The 15,817-nt window shown below is 52.6% G+C and overlaps 1 long non-coding RNA gene across 1 annotated transcript in view; it reads left to right on the forward strand.

Moving 5' to 3' along the window:
* Positions 1 to 1,296: 1,296 nt before the first annotated feature.
* Positions 1,297 to 15,817, forward strand: part of LOC102402027 — a 183,905-nt gene continuing 169,384 nt past the window's right edge. The window contains exon 1 of the long non-coding RNA XR_006545050.2: positions 1,297 to 1,446. This is a non-coding gene — a long non-coding RNA (uncharacterized LOC102402027). The remainder of the gene's footprint in view (positions 1,447 to 15,817) is intronic.

The following is a 15,817-nucleotide window of genomic DNA, read 5'->3' on the forward strand; positions in this document are numbered from 1 at the left end:
AAGAAGCAGAAGGACTTCCCTGGTGGTCTAGTGGCTGTCCGATTTCCATTTGGAAAGTGTTGGGGGCGTATGGTTATTGAGCATCCTCCGTGGGCAAGAGCCTGTGTTGTCAGAGCCTAGAAGCACACAGTGGGAGGAGAGTGGGTCTTGCAGGGAACCTGGGCTCCAGGAGAGGAGGGCAGATGGAATCGCCTAAAGAACTAGCAGCCGTGGAAATGCAGAGCCATGAGTGAGAGCAGGTAGGTGAGTCGTCCCAGTGGGAGGCCAGGAAAGGAAAGGGAAGGGCTGGATCTCTGGCAGGCTGCCTGGAAGAGGTGACTTGGGATTGACCTAGGATTTTGAGTGGGGGGGAAATGGAGAGTGGGGGCTTCTGCTGGTAGAGGCTCAGGTTTACAAAGAGGCTGCAGGGGATGATGCCACAGCGTGAGTAGCAGAGGCTTTCAGTAGGGGAAATGCTTGTGACCAGACTATCTGAAAAGGGATGAGAGGTGGGGAGGAGGGGGAGAACACCAGGACAGGGAGGGGGCGAAAGAGAGGGATTCAGGGAGGGAAGGAGTGAGGGGCAGGATGCTAGTTATGCCTCTGAACCACGTATAGAGTAGCTCACATCGCTGGTGGCCACTGTCTCCTGGGACCAGCTGCATGCCCTCCCTCCTCTGTCCTGCAAGCCTGTCCTTTCTCTCCCTGGCTCCTCACTCCCGGGCCCCAGAAGCCAGTGAGCCGGCATCCTGGTCATTTCCAGTCCCATGGGCCGCCCACCCTCCTCTGATCCCAGTCTCCCTGTGCAGGCGTGACCTCACTCCATGGCCTGTTTACCCTGGCGCAGCGACAGGACGATCGGGTCACGTGGGGGCCCCTGGCATGCCAGCCGCATGAGTCGCCGGCTGTGGGCACAGGCGGGCAGGCGGGGGGGGGGGGTTTGGTGAACGAGGGGGCATTCCTTGGGGCTGACTGTCCCAGCCTGCCTGGCAGGGGACCCCCTGCTTCTGGAGGCAGCTCTAGGGCGCTGGGCCGGCCCAGCTCTGCACCGGTGTGCTGAGTCACGGCCTGCAGCGCGGCCTCTGAGTCACCCTGCAGTCCTGTCCTACACAGACTTTGTGAGAGTCCTTTGTGGGAGTCTCTGGGGCCCGAGGGGGCACATGACCCTTTGTGCTGCTGGCCACCCTCCCGAGGTCTCTTGCCCACCCTCTCACCAACCCCCCCCACCCCCATCACCTTACAGGCCCGGCCCACGTCCTCCTGGTAGGCTCAATTATGCCCTTTTGAGATCCAGAGCCCATGAGTTTGGCTCCAGCCGGCAGCTGAGTTACGGGAAAGAAGCGTGGGCAAGTTAGCAAGTCAGGGCGGGAGCCAACCAGGCAGGATCTGGAGATGGGGAGGGCCGGGGCGTCTGTCCCGGCAGAGTCACAGGAAGAGCTCACAAACTGCCTGTGTCTTGCGTATTTTGTGAGTATCTTGAAATGACCTTGAAAACCCACCCTGGGAGGGAGCACTGCATCAGTAACATCAGAACCAAGAGGACTGTGGGCAGCTAAGTCCTGTCCAAAGATGTCAGGCTCTGTCCTTATACCCATTTCCTGGTGGCAGGAACGGAGGCTTTAGTAGAAGACACTTGCTTGGGGTCCACGAGCTAGAAAGTGGCTAGTCTGGAGTCTGAGCCCAGACCTCGGTTCTGTAATTAGACTCCCCGTCAAGTTCATTGGATGTGCTCATTTCATCCTCTCCTTTCCCTTTTTCTTCTTCTCTCCTTTGCCACTTGCTGCTGGAGTCCTTCCCACGGAAGGCAGCTGTCAGCAGTGTTAAGGGGAAGCCGCTGTTAAGGGGAAACCAAAGTGGTGTTTGGAGTCCTGTCGTCAGTGTGGGTTCAGCCTGCAGGCTGAGCCCTGGGAGCAAACTGGGCATTGACTCCATCCACTGGGATGGAGAGAGAAGCCAGAGGCCTTGACAGTGAGGACCCCCAGGGGTCTGTGTCTGGGAGGTGGGGAGGGGTCGTGGCTCAGTGCAAGGAGATGGGGGTAGCTCCTTGACTGTGAGAATCCCCAGGGGTCTGTCTGGGAGGTGGGGAGGGGGCGTGACCCAGTGCAAGGAGATGGGGGTAGCTCCTTGACTCTGAGGGGAATTCTGTGTTGAGGCTGGGGAAGCCCCCTGGGGTTCAGGTAGTAGATGTACCCCCTGTTTGTCAGGAGGCTTTGGGAGGGTCATTTTCTTTCTGCTGTTCTCAGTTATCTTTTGCACAGAGGAAGCTGGGCTAGATGAGGGGGTCTAAAGCATCCCCCGCCCTTTTACCCTGGGGGCGGGGAGGGGCGGGAAGGGAAGTGGGGCATCTGCAAGAGGGTGAGGGGATTGGAATCTGCATTTGTAACAAGCTCCCAGGTGAGGGAACTCTCTTCAGGTCAGCCCCTGAGATGCAGGTAGGACCTCCCTGTCTTCCTGTCCTTGGTGGTCTCAGCCAGCAAGGATGCTCAGGGTTGACCGGCTACATGGAGAGGGTGTTGTCGAATCTGTGTTTGAAATCTCTCACTACAACAGTCCATCTATTTCATATAAAAACTGGGATTTCTGGCTTTACTTGGGGTGGGTGGATGGGTGGGGTCCTGTGTTCCCAGGGTCACCCCTGCTGGAGCTGCCTGTTCAGGCCTGGGGAATCTGAATTCAGATGTTATCCTCAGAGGGTAAAACGCCAGGAGACTCAGGCTGGCAAGGTGGCTGTCAGGTCTCTGTGAAGCTGAGGTCCTCGCCTGCAGCAGGTGTGAGTGAGATGGGGAGCCGTGTTGAAGTGGATGCTGTTGGAAGACAGATGTATTGGCAGAAAGGCCAGATGTTGACATGGGGCTTCTGGTCTTGATTGAAAGTGTCAGGACGGTCTTTTTTTTTTTTTTTTTTTTAAACATTTCTTTTTTTGGCTGGGCTGGGTCTCAGTTGCAGCACATGGATCTTCTATCTTCCTTGTGACGTGTTAAATCTATTATTGTGACATGTGGGATCTAGTTCCTTGATCAGGGTTTGAACTGGAGTCCCCTGCATTGGTTAGCCACAGGACTACCAGGGAAGTACCCCAGGGCCATCTTCTGTAAGGAAATGGTAGTGATAATGAGCTTCTAGAACTGTGACTGGCCCGTAGGAGGTGGCCAGTGTTGTATGGATTTGAGTGAAATCTGATGTAGAGCATGTCTGTGAACTTGGGCTGCCACGCCTTTCCCCAACCCACTCCTACCTCTTTCTCCCCTTGCTGCACCTGAAGACTCATTTTTAATGGCACTTTTAAATGAGAGGAAAACTGAGTATTTATTTCCTCCCAGTGTTATCATGCTTGTTGGCAGTTGAGTGTCTTATTTTGCACAGTTTCACAGGTGATGGCTTGGCTGTTCAACTACTTAACTGTATTCTTGCCTTCTTAGCAAATACAGAACAACTAAGTGTGGGCTCTTACCTTATTAGGAAGTGGAAGGAGAAATAAGAACCAACATTTCCTGGATGGCCAAGCCGTGCACACATGGTAATACAGGTTATTTACTGAGGTGACTTGTAGGTTGAACAGGTTGGTCACGGACGGGCAGAATCAGAGCCAAAATCTGAGCATCTCTGTCTCTTGAGCTTGCTTTCCTCCCACTACCCTGGACTAGTTCTTCTCCTAAGTAACTAAGTGGCCGATCTAGCACGGACCGTGGTACATAAGAAGCCCCGAGGCTGGGACAGAAATGTCCATAGCTCACCTGTGGACGGTTCTGATTCCTCACTGGGTCTTGTTCGGTATCTTTGTGCTTTCTCTCCGGATGGAGTTAGACACGTGATGCTGAACTTGGAGGCATTGGTGCAAAGTCAGATCCAGGCTGGAGTGTCATCTGAGGTTGATCTTGGGACTTTTTTTTTTTCTTTTAATATTTATTCATTTGGCCGTGCGAGGTCTTAGTTGAAGTGCTTGGTTGCAGATCTTTAGTTCCATGTGGGATGACCATGTTCCCTGCCCAAAGATTGAACCTTGATTGCCCCTTGTATTGGGAGCTTAGTCTTAGCCACTGGACCCCCAGGGAAGTCCCTTTGGGTCTGGTATTTATTGAACCTGGCTTAGCCTCAGTTTCCTTATCTGCGCAATGGATATGCTAGCACCTAGGTCAAGGTGGTTAGGATGAGCCTCTCCAGGATGAAGCATCTGGTACGTGGGAGGCCCTCAGCCATCACTTCTTCATCCCTGCAAGTAACGCGTCTGACTCACAGGTCCCTGAGGGACTTTCTCTCCCCTCCTTCGATGTGTCATCTCCCTGTCCTTAAGCTTGTATTATCTGGGTGTGGTGAGTCCTGGGACTGAAGCCGCCCTGCCAGCCGATCAGTGACATAAAACCCGTGAGCACCTCCTTTCACGTGGGGCCCCGTGACTGGCTGGCAGCTGCCAGCGGTGAACGGGAACTAGTGGGGCCCCGGGGGCTGTGGGGATCGGTGTGTGGGGATCTGGGCAGGGCTGCTGGATCGAGAGAGGAGGCTCAGGGTTTGGCAGTGGAGGTTGTGCTGCAGGATGCAGGCTCCTCCTGGCACAGCGGGTTCCCAGCTGTAGGCGCTGGGGTGCAGTATCGGACCGGGAACCAGCTGCTCCACAAGGTACCTTTGGGAGGCACAGGGAGGGCTGGGCATCCCTGCTGGGGGTGTTTAGGGAACAGATTTCTGAAGGCTTAGGAGTGGGAAAGGGCGTACCCGGGAAGGCTCACTGGGTTGGTCACCTGCTGTGTGGTCTTAGAAAGAAGAGGAGTTGATAACCTCCCTGTACTAGTGCGTGAGTTCTTACTCTCCTGCTGAGTTCATCACTTGGCTGTATGATGGTGTCTCTTTCTCCTGCTATGTGACCTTCCCAAGAGCAGGCGAGCTTCTTGCAGAGCGCCCTTCCCATTGAAACATGTCGACGGCTGGTGGCGGCAACAGGCAGGACATGAACTCTGGGATGCCCCTGGAGATCTGTGTCCTCGCTGCCTCTGTCTGCTGGCGTCTTGGCAACGTCTTCATCTCTTTCTGATGGTTTCACTTCCTTCTCTCTTTTCTTCTATGCTTCCTTCTGACCTTCCATCCCTTTTTTCCTTCTAACCCTCCTTGGTGGCTCAGATGGTAAAGAATCTGCTGGCAATGTGGGAGACCCAGGTTTGATCCCTGGGTTGGGAAGCTTCCCTGGAGAAGGAAATAGCAACCCTCTCCAGTATTCTTGCCTGGGAAATCCCATGGATAAAGGAGCCTGGTGGGCTACAGTCCATGAGGTTGCAAGAGTCAGACACGACCTTGCTTGAAGGCATGGATGGACTCGGTCCAGAGGCCCACCTGTAAATGTTGGTTCAATCTTTGTTGCCCAATACACAGTATGGTCTTGGTAGCCATTAGTCTCTTCCTTTGCTAAGAACCTCATTGTGGTCCTTTCCAGAAGTGAGCTCCTTTCGCATACACGCCCTTGTCTAGTTGCTGGACTGGTGAGTTAGCAGCTGCTGGGAGAAGTACATGCCCTAGTGGGCTGAGGTGGGCCATGTCCTGGCGGAATAGCCCTGAATCTCCCCCTTCAAGCCTACCCTCACTTAAGCCCCACTCACAGAATCAGGGATGGGGTGGGGGATGCACAGGCAAGCAAATCTTTTTTCTTTTTTTTTTGCCCCCACCAAACTTGCTTAGTGGCCAATAGTTTGGCCACCTGATGCGACAAACTGACTCATTGGAAAAGGCACTGATGCTGGGAAAGATTGAGGGCAGGAGGAGAAGGGGCCGACAGAGGATAAGATGTTTGGATGGCATCACTGACTCGATGGACATGAGTTTGAGCAAGCTCCGGGAGTTGGTAACAGGCAGGGAAGCTTGGTGTGCTGCAGTCCATGGGATCTCAAAGAGTTGGACATGACTGAGCGACTGAACTGAACTGAAGCTTGCTTATTTGTAGAAATGGACAATATAGACGTTTTATAATCCTGACCCTCTGGAATAGCTACACTTCCCTTCCTGCCCTCTTGTCCTGCTTACGATAGGTTTGTATCTCCACCCTGCTCACTTAGCATTACATTCTGACCATTAGCCAGTGTCATTCAGTTTTAAAAGCTTGTTTTAAGCACCTTTCCCATGTTTCATCACACACTTTTTCTTCTGCTGTGAAAACGAGGAGAATTACAGCCCTCTCCCTGTGGGGCAGATGTGAGAGAGAGGTGAGGAAGGTCTGTCCAGGTGCCCGTGGCACAGAGCTCGTGCTGCCAGGATTGCCGTCCTGGTCAGCTCAGCCAGGTTAGCACATCTGGGCGTTCAGATCTTCTTCTGCTTGGCCTGCTATAACGCATAGATCTTTCCCCATATCTCTGGCGGTTTTCCTGGCAGAGCCCCCCAAAAGGTCTGAGGAGTTTTACAGCATCTGGATAGAATCTGTCCTAACTCTCCAGGTATATAGTTCACCAGTCAGCCCTCCGCACTTGGTGCTAGCGGTTACTGGGGCAACTCCTGATGTGTGAGCGTCTTAATTCAGGCAGCAAACTCCTTAGCGGGCACGGAGCTCTGTGATCCACAAACACCCAAAACAAAGCCGTGTTCCTGTTGCTTTTCTTTGACGACTGCTGTAATTGACCAGCTTTTCATGTGTCTTGCCTACGTGTGTGTTCTCAACCCGTCATTTCCTTTGGCATGTTTAGCAGATTTTCCTCGCCCCCCCACCCATGAATAGGTAGGGTCTGTCTGGACCAATTTGTGGATTTTACAGATGGGGGACCTAGGGGAGTCCCACTGGACTCTTTGTTAGGCATAAGGTTCCAGGAAATGACACCTCCTCCGTTTCTGTGGGGTATGGAATCTGCATCTGATTGTGGGAGTGAAATCATGCTTTACAAATGAATGCAGGGGCGCCAGTCTCCTTAACCTGGGCTCTTGTCAATTTTAAATATTCCCCCCTAAGTGGTATTTGCCGGGAGCTTCTCCCTTTTTTCTTCCTTCCTTTCCTCATAAGCAAAATAAAAAATCCTGCCAACTTTCAGGTGTCATTGTAAATGTCAGCTCTTTAGAGACCTCCACCTGGAACCCCCAGATTAACTGCTGTGGGTGGGGAAGTTGGGCTGGCAACTCCTTCACTACATTGGTTTTTAGGAGCATTTGCTGAACGTCTGCTTCTATAGACTCCAGGCACGGACCTTGTCTCTTACTGCCTCGTATGTGTTCCCTCAGCCCCTCCTGTGGGGCTTGGAGTGGATGCCCAGAGTAGTAAAGTGCCTTGCGTGGATGCCGCTGACCCAGAACTTGACCCAGCATGTGAGCCCACCTTTGAGCTGGGTCCCCCGGAACCCTTTGCCTCGGTGGCCAGCCAGAGCTTGCCTTTGGTGTCTGGGTGAGCGGAGCAAAGGTCTGCTGGCGTGGCAGGGCTTTGTCCCTGTGCCCCACTGGTATCGGTCACTCCAGGTTACTTTGGCTCAGTGAGGCCAGAGCAAGATCCAGGGGAAAGGTTGGGACTGGCCTCCTGGAGAGTGCCCAGTGACAGCTAGCCGTGCCCTCTGCTTGACTGCACTCAAGCCCTGCACCTGGCGAGGCTCCTGCGGGCCTGCCGTGGAAGGAGAAAGAAGCTTCTCTGTCACAAGCCGAGGCTTGAAACCAGCTGAGAACTCCCGTTCCACCACTCTAGAACCTGTCCTGCTGGCGGGAGGAGCCTGGGGTGGGGTGCAGATTGGCACTGGGGGAGGGGCAGAAGGAGGGAGAAGAAATCTTCGGGGTGGTCTGGTAACTTCCTTGCGGGCTGGAATGCTGGGTTCTCCGGTGGTCAGAGCTGGAGGAGGCCTGATGGAGTGCAGAGAGCACCTGCCCAAATGGAATCCTGGTGCTGCCAACCCCCTGTGGGCGTGGTACCCACCCTGGGCAGCCCCAGCCTCCCCTCGGGAGAATGGAACTAACCAGGCTTGTAGGCAGATGCAGTGACTGGGTGCCCCTTCCTGGCAGTTTGCAAGCACCCGGAGGATGCTGTCTTTACACTTGCTCTGCCCACCCACCTCCATGACGGACACACGTTGACTTTGGCAGAAAATTGCTCACCTTGGGGAGTTGTCAGCGGAGTCAGTGAGAACTCACATTGCAGGTCCCCGGGCCATCAGAGCACCGGACGAGGCTGCCCTGGTGCTGGGAGGGACCCCGCCAGGAGGCTGAACTCACAAGGCTGGCACCAGTCTGAGTCCTTGGGGTTGGTGTGGGGTGGCAGAGAGCGGGCAGGCTGGAACCCCGTGTTCCAATCCCAGGCCTGCTACTTGAAGCCGAGTGACCCTGGGTGGGTGTCTTGTTACTCTTTCCTCGTCGTGAAGTGGGCAGAGGAGGGTCCCTGCACCACTTGTTGGAGGGAGACCCTCGGGATGAGGAGGTGGTTGAAGCCATCTGGGAGATGCTGGGATCAGGGCTGGCCAGGCTTTTTCATGGAGAGGGTGGTAGGCAGCAAACTGGGGGGCTTCTTTCTGAGCAGCTCTTCTGGAGGCCTTGCAGACACCCAGCAGCTCGAGGCCTGGCACAGATACGGATGTAGTTGGCAGGAGATTCCAGTAATGACCTCTCCCCCATTATGTTCATACCCTAGTCCCTGGAACCCATGAATATTCCATGTGGCCAACAGGGTATTAAGATTGCAGGTGGAAAGAAGGATGACCTTAACAAAGGGAGATTATCTGGGATTTTCCCGTGGGTCCCGTATCATCACAAGGGTCCTTAGAAATGGAAGAGGGAGGCAGAAGAGGAGGTCAGAGTGATGCGATGTGAGAAGTTACATCACTGCTTTGAAGATGCTGGACGAGCTGTCAGGCGGGGAACCCCCCTTGGAGCCTCCAGAAAGGAATGTTGCCCCGCTGACGACCCTTTAGACAACCTCGTGAGACCCCTTTTGGACTTTTCATCCCCGGAACTGTTTTCAGTTAATTTGTGTGCATTTAAGGTCCAGAGCTGGTGGTTTTTTGTTCCAACAGCCCTGGAGTCTAATGCGATGGACGAAGTATTTGAGGGCCACACTTCATTTCCAGCACCGTGAAGGCTGGGGGCTGGGGACCGGCAAAGGGGAATGTCCTTTGGGGATTGGCACTGGCCACAGAAGATGAGATGCTTGGATGGCATCACCAACTCAATGGACATGAGTTTGAGCAGACTCCGGGAAACAGTGAAGGACTGAGAAGCTTGGCGTGCTGCAGTCCATGGGGTCGCAGAGTTGGACACGACTGAGCAACTAAACAGCAACTGGCCCACAGCCCTGTATTTGGGTGTGATCCTCGGTGACTGGGTCCACAGAGGCCTGCCTGGTGACCTGGTGGGGGCGGCTCGGGTAAGCAGGTATGCTGAGATCCTGTGATAAAGGCCTTGTGTAAATGTCGCATGCCCATCACCTCTCGGATAGCCCAGCCTTCAGCTCCGGCAGCCTGGGGAAAACAGTATAATGGTGCGTCAGGTGCTGGGAGGCACCCTTCCCGTCTTGCCCTACTGTTTCAGTTGTCGGTCTGTTGGAGGTATTTCTTCAAACATCTTGGGAGTGGTTGGCAGGTGCACACGAGCCTCAAGCGATGGCCTGTCTGTCCTGCACACTGGCTGCTTCTAGCCTCAGGGCCCAGCACTTTCTCAGTCTTTACTGACAGGTCCTCCTGAGCTGCTGTGCTGGGTGGGAGGCCAGCACCCGCCCCCTACCCCCATCCCCTGTCCACTTTACTGCAGGAATGGGTTGTCAGGCAGCAGTGGGGGCTGGATGGAGGTGACCTCGACCTTGCTGTCCCAGTCTTGGAATGCAGGCCTGGGTCCTTGTCTCAGTGTGGTCATTTTAGAAGAAGGCATGCTGTATCTGCGAGGGCTTTTGCACTAATACTGTGTGTGTGTGTGTGTATGTATGTGTGTGTGTGTGTGTATGTGTGTGTGTCATGTTGGGTTCCATGTATAGGATGACATGGACTTCCCTGGTGGGTCTGACAGTAAAGAATCTGTCTGCTGATGCAGAAGACACAGGTTCGATCCCTGGGTAGGAAGGATGCCCTGAAGTAGGGAATAGCAACCCACTCCAGTATCCTTACCTGGAAAATCCCATGGACAAGGAGCCTGGAGGGCTATAGCCAACAGGGCTGCAGAGTCAAACACCATTTAGCCACTGAACAACAACATAGGATGACATTTAAATGCCTCCTTAAAGCCAAACCAGGACAGCGCCCTGCCATCATCACCTGAAGCTGGCAGGTATCAGGGCAGAGTGTGGGCTGCTCACCTGGACTGCGAGGCTCTCCTGAGTGAGTGGCTTTCATCCAGGGCCGGCTCAGCTGCTCTAAGGTGCCCTCGTCCTGCTCCAGAGCTGCCTGCAGCTTCCTGGGGCTCAGCCACCCGGAACAGGAGGTAAGGCTGGGGATGCTACCAGGCTTGAGTTTGGCCCCCGCCAAAGTCAAATTGAGAGTCCCTTGGACTGCAAGGAGATCCAACCAGTCCCTCCTTAAGGAAATCAGTCATGAATATTCATTGGAAGGACTGATGCTGTAGCTGAAGCTCCAATACTTTGGCCACCTGATGCAAAGAACTGACTCATTGGAAAAGACCCTGATGCTGGGCAAGATTGAAGGTGGGAGGAGAAGGGGGTGACAGAGGATGAGACAGTTGGATGGCCTCACCGACTCAATGGACATGAGTTTGAGTAAACTCCTAGAGTTGGTGACGGACAGGGAGGCCTGGTGTGCTGCGGTCCATGGGGTCACAAAGAGTTGGACACGACTGAGAGACTGAACTGAACTGAACTCAAAGTCAAGATGTCAGGCAAGATGAAGCAGGAGAAGCTACCTTGCGGAGAGGGAGAAGGAGGGGCCAAGACTGCAGGCTGGCAGCTCTTTTATATGCAAAACCGATCCATCAGCTCCTCTGCCCTGAAGGCTCCCATCCTCTCCTCCCCTAGTTAGAGGGGTGGGAGGTGAGGAATTTCATGGGGGGTATTATCTCTGATCTTGGCGCTACCTTCCTCTGCTGCATCCTGCATCCTGGGGTTGGCGGATGACGGGCAGACACCTGGCTGGAATGACAAAGAGCTGTCCTGGAGGATGCTCCTTGAGGAGGGCTCTGCTGAGCCAGCTTTGGCATCTTTGCCTCTCCAGCTGGGGCACCTCCTTCTCTGACATAGGCCAGGCCATCAGGATGGGGATGGCCTTGGCTCCAGGTGAGAGATGAGCCTGGAGATCCGTCCTTGAGACTGTGCAGTCTCATTTGTTTATGCAGATGTGTCGGGGTGGGAGGAGGACTGGGGCACACGGGGAGAGTGCAGACAGGCAGGGCCCGGGAGGTCCTGAGATGGTCCCAGCTGTCACCCCTCAGGGGGCATCCCCTTTGATGTTGATGTCCCAGGTCACTCACCCTCCGCCCTCTGATAAAATGACCTAGTGCTGCTTTGCGGTGGATCTGAACTGTGCCTTCACCGAGGTGGGAAGTCCCCCGGAAACCCTCATTAAAAGAAAATATAAGCAAAGAGCAACAACAGAGCCCAGGCAGCATTATATTTGGGCTTCTGTGATGCTGTCTTCACCAACCAGTGGTTTTTTCCTTGACTTTTAAAATGATAATGTGCTTTCCTTATTATAAAATAATTCTTTGTTTTGTTTGACAAGGAATTGTGTAGAACTTCTTATGAACTAGCCAACCTTTCTAAGCCCTTGGCAAATATCAATATGAACTCATTTAATTTAACCCCACGGCAGCCCTAGGAGGTGGTGTTGGGCAAGAAACGGAGGTTACATGATGCAGCTGAGGGTGTATGGCCGCTGCTGGGAGAAGACCAGGAGTGCTGCCCCAGGGTCTGTGGCCTTCTCTCTGAAATGCAGAAAACTAAAAATGTTAGTTCTGCCAGCCAGAAATAAATGCTCTGAGTACTTCCAGAATTAGGGGCATAGTGTAGCTGTACCCTGGTTTATTTAACCATATTGCATGTCTGACTCTTTGTAACCCCATGGACTGCCGCCCACCAGGCTCCCCTGTCCATCGGATTTCCCGGGCAAAAATACTGGAATGGGTTGCCTTTTGCTTCTCCAGGGGATCTTCCCCACCTGGGGATCAAACCCTCATCTTTTGTGTCTCCTGCATTGGCAAGTGGGTTCTTGAACAGTTGAGCCACTGGGGAGGATTCATTTCCTATAATTTGTATTTGTCACTTAAAAAAATAGTTCTTGCATATATACTCATGTATCCTGGTCTTTCTTCTTCATTTTTGTTTTAGTGCTGTCTCTTTACTTTTGAAAAGTTTACTAGACTTTAAGAATAGCTTAAAATTCCCAGAAACACGTCCACAGGCACTCCTTGATGCCGTGTCCTCAGCGCATACTCCACTATTAGGGAGTTGCTTCTGGTGGACAGGCTTCCCTGGTGGTTCAGAGGTTAAAGTGTCTGCCTCCAATGCAGGAGACCCGGGTTCGATCCCTGCGTCGGGAAGATCCCCTGGAGAAGGAAATGGTAAACCAATGGAATACCACTCCAGTATTCTTGCCTGGAGAATCCCATGGACGGAGAAGCCTGGTAGGCTACAGTCCACGGGGTCGCAGAGAGTCGGACACGACTGAGCAACTTCACCTTCACCTTCACCTTCTGGTGGACAGAGGTTGGCAGCTTTGGGCAGTGTTGGCGGCCGCGATGAGAGTGACCAGAGGTCTAGGGGCCAGGAGGTGCAGTGATTGAGTTAACAAACTTGCAGGTTGCATATTACATCTTGCAATTAATTATTTAAGCAGTCATTAGTAAATCATGAAGCTGACATTATTATTCTTTATTATTAAATAACAGGATGTTGCTAAGGCTATCAAGTATTAATTATTTAAGTCTCATTACTGAGTATTATGCTTTGTAGTGTTTGACTAACATGGAAAGTCCGAGGAACAAAGCCGGTGTGAGGCAATGGCCGCTGTTTTCCATTAGAGGATCTTCTGCCTCTTGGTTTCCTGAGAGCTTGAGGGCCTGGTTTTATCTTACCTTACCTTGTAACTCCATTACCTGAAACTTTGAGAATGTTTGTCAGATTTTAGTTTCTAATGAAAGGTCAGTGTAGACAGCTGTACTGGGGTTGAGTAACGTTCTCCCCAGGTTATATCTGTCAGAACCTCAGAATGGTGTTGTTGTGGTGTAGGGTCTTTGCAGAGGTCATTAGCTCAGATGAGACCTTACAGAATTAGATGGGCCCTAAATCCAATGATTGGTGTCCTTGGAGGAGGGGAGAGGACTGAGATGGAGTGACACGGAACAGAACGCTCTGGAGAGACACGGGGAAAGGTCTTGTGACAGCTGAGGCAGAGATGGGAGAGGGGCGGCTACAGGCCCTGGGAGACCCAACGTTACATGGAGCTTCTGGAAGCAACGAAGAGGCAAGGGAGGATTCCTACGATATCACCAACACAGAACCAACCTCCTTTTGCAAAGGACAAGGTGGCTGGGAGGACTAACAGCTCTTCCTCTCTTAGATAAGCGTGCGGCGTGCTCAGTCGCTCAGTCGTGTCTGACTCTTTGTAATCCCATGGGCTGTAGCCTGCCAGGCTCCTCTGTCCATGGGATTTCCCAGGCAGGAGTACCGGAGTGGGTTGCCATTTCCTCCTACAGGGCATCTTCCCGAACCCAGGATTGCATGTGTGTCCTACTTGGCAGGTGGGTTCGTTACCACTGGGCCACTTGAGAAGCCCTCTTAGGTTTAGGCACTCAGTTAATGTTTGCTGAATGAAAGAAAGACTGAGAATTTGGTGAAGCTGGTGATTTCATTCTTCACGCCCTGGCTATGGCTCTGGGGGCTCTTGAACCTTCCAGACAAGTATCCTCTTTTTGGATAGCTAAAGGAACGTCATCCTCCCACTTAGTAGCTGTGGGAATCTTGAAAAAGTGGCTTAGCATCCTCAGATCTTGGTGACCTTACTAGTAAAATGTATGAAAGTGTCCTGGGTCATGGTGATGATTATTTGTGATGATGCTTGTAGAGCCTGAGGGCATGGTTATTACCCTGAGAGCATTAGCATTTATTACCATTGTTGGCAAAGAAATGAGCAGTGTCGCTGTGTATGCCCGTTTTTCCCTGGTAAGCCTGAAACCACCAGAATCACATCTGCTTCCTGACTTTCTCCTCCTGTTCCTCCACTTCCCCCTCTTCCTCCTCTGTCCAGGGACAAGGGAAGTCAGGAAGCCCCCAGGGTGACAGTTTCTCTCCTCTTAGACTGTCTTCCACATCACCTGAGTAGCCATGTCCTGTCTACGTCCTTCACAAGGAAAAAAAGAAAACCAAAAAGCAGAGCAGAAGTAAGCAGTGAAGAGGAATGGTCATTGCTAGATGCGGGGGCTCCTTCAGGCCCACCCAAGGGAAGTGGGGGGTTGGGAACGGACAGCGCACAGCAGATGCACCGTGACCCGAGTCATCAAAGGCAGCTGTCCTGCTGATGCCTGGATCCCGGGAGTTGCTTCCAGGTGGCGGCGACCTCGGGCTAAACTGGGGGTGGGGGGGGAGCAGTGGATATGAAAATGTTCATAATCAAATAAACGTTAAGGAGCAGAGGGAAATACTCCCACCCCATGTCTCATCACACCTTCTTGGGGTGGAAGAGTTTTACGGAAGTACTAAAATGTTACCTCCTGCCATTCCCTGCAACAATCCTGTCTTCTGGATTAGGAAATGTGGTCTTAGGTTATTTTGGTTTTGTGGCCTTTTCCCAGAGCTGCGGAGGAGCTCCCAGGCCTGGCTTGTGAGGTCAGGGGGCTGATGGCCTGGCCCTGCAGATTCAGATGAGCCCTGCCCTGGCTGCCGCTGCTTCACACTGTAGGTTTGTGTGATGTCTGCCAAGCTGATTGCGGACTCTGATTTCAGCCTTGTTGCTGGGAGTGGGGCAGAATGTGCTAGACTCCTGGTGCCTGGGACCCCAGGCTTTCTTTGTCCTGAGGTGGAGTCCCTCAGATCAGGTGAGGAGTGTGACTGCCTCTCAGCGTGGGTGGGACATCTGTCATGCAAAGAAATGGATGCACTTCTTTGATGCCCTGGACCTACACAGCCGGGAACTGTTCTGGTTCCCCAAGAATATCTTAGATTCTAATGCCAGATACGGACTCAAAACAAAACCAACAAAACATAATTTTTTAAAACTGTGTCAATATACGCTTGTTGAAAAATGACCTCCACAGACTACAGAGATGTAACAAAGAGGAAGTGACCTTTCCATGTAATGTCACCCCTGTCCTTTGGCAGAGGACGTTTATGTAAGGAATCAAAAAATCTTGGCTTGGAATCCTGCCTTGACCATTTCAGTTTTTAAAGGTCTCATGTGAGGGAAAAGTCCTACCACCCTCTAGGGCCTTCATGAGCGTTACAGGAGATGTTTGATGAAATTCTGTCCAAGTCTGTCTTTTGTCCTTTGTGGGTTCGATGCATGTGCTTTGTCCCCATCCCTGCCCCTTGCTTTTGATCTTTTAGGAACCCAGACACCTGAGAGCATCCATTCCCTGATCTGCTGTCCTCTCCAGCTCTGCCTGCTTGCTTGCTGGGTTGGCCATCTCTGGCTTTCCCACTCCAGTTAGGCAAAGCATCTGGCCTGAATTAGCTATGCTGTCACAAGACCTGGGCCTGCCTCCAGGCATGTCCTCCTGAGGTTTAAGAGGGGGTCTAGGTAGATTCAGATCAAATGCACACTCCTCTTGAAGGGTCCCATGACCTGTGTGTGCTTGGCACACCTTGAATTACCTGAAGGACAACACTTTCTCATCCTTAGCTAATTTGGAAAATGAATGGAAGGGAAGTCCCTTTGAATTTCTGAAAGTGTGAGCAACATGTCCATCATTCAGGTGTTCTTGGCTGCTAAGAAATCATTTTGGTTAACTTTCACTTACTGAGATGCTGGGG

Source organism: Bubalus bubalis, chromosome 15, assembly GCF_019923935.1.
Source record: "Bubalus bubalis isolate 160015118507 breed Murrah chromosome 15, NDDB_SH_1, whole genome shotgun sequence".
NCBI lineage: Eukaryota > Metazoa > Chordata > Mammalia > Artiodactyla > Bovidae > Bubalus > Bubalus bubalis.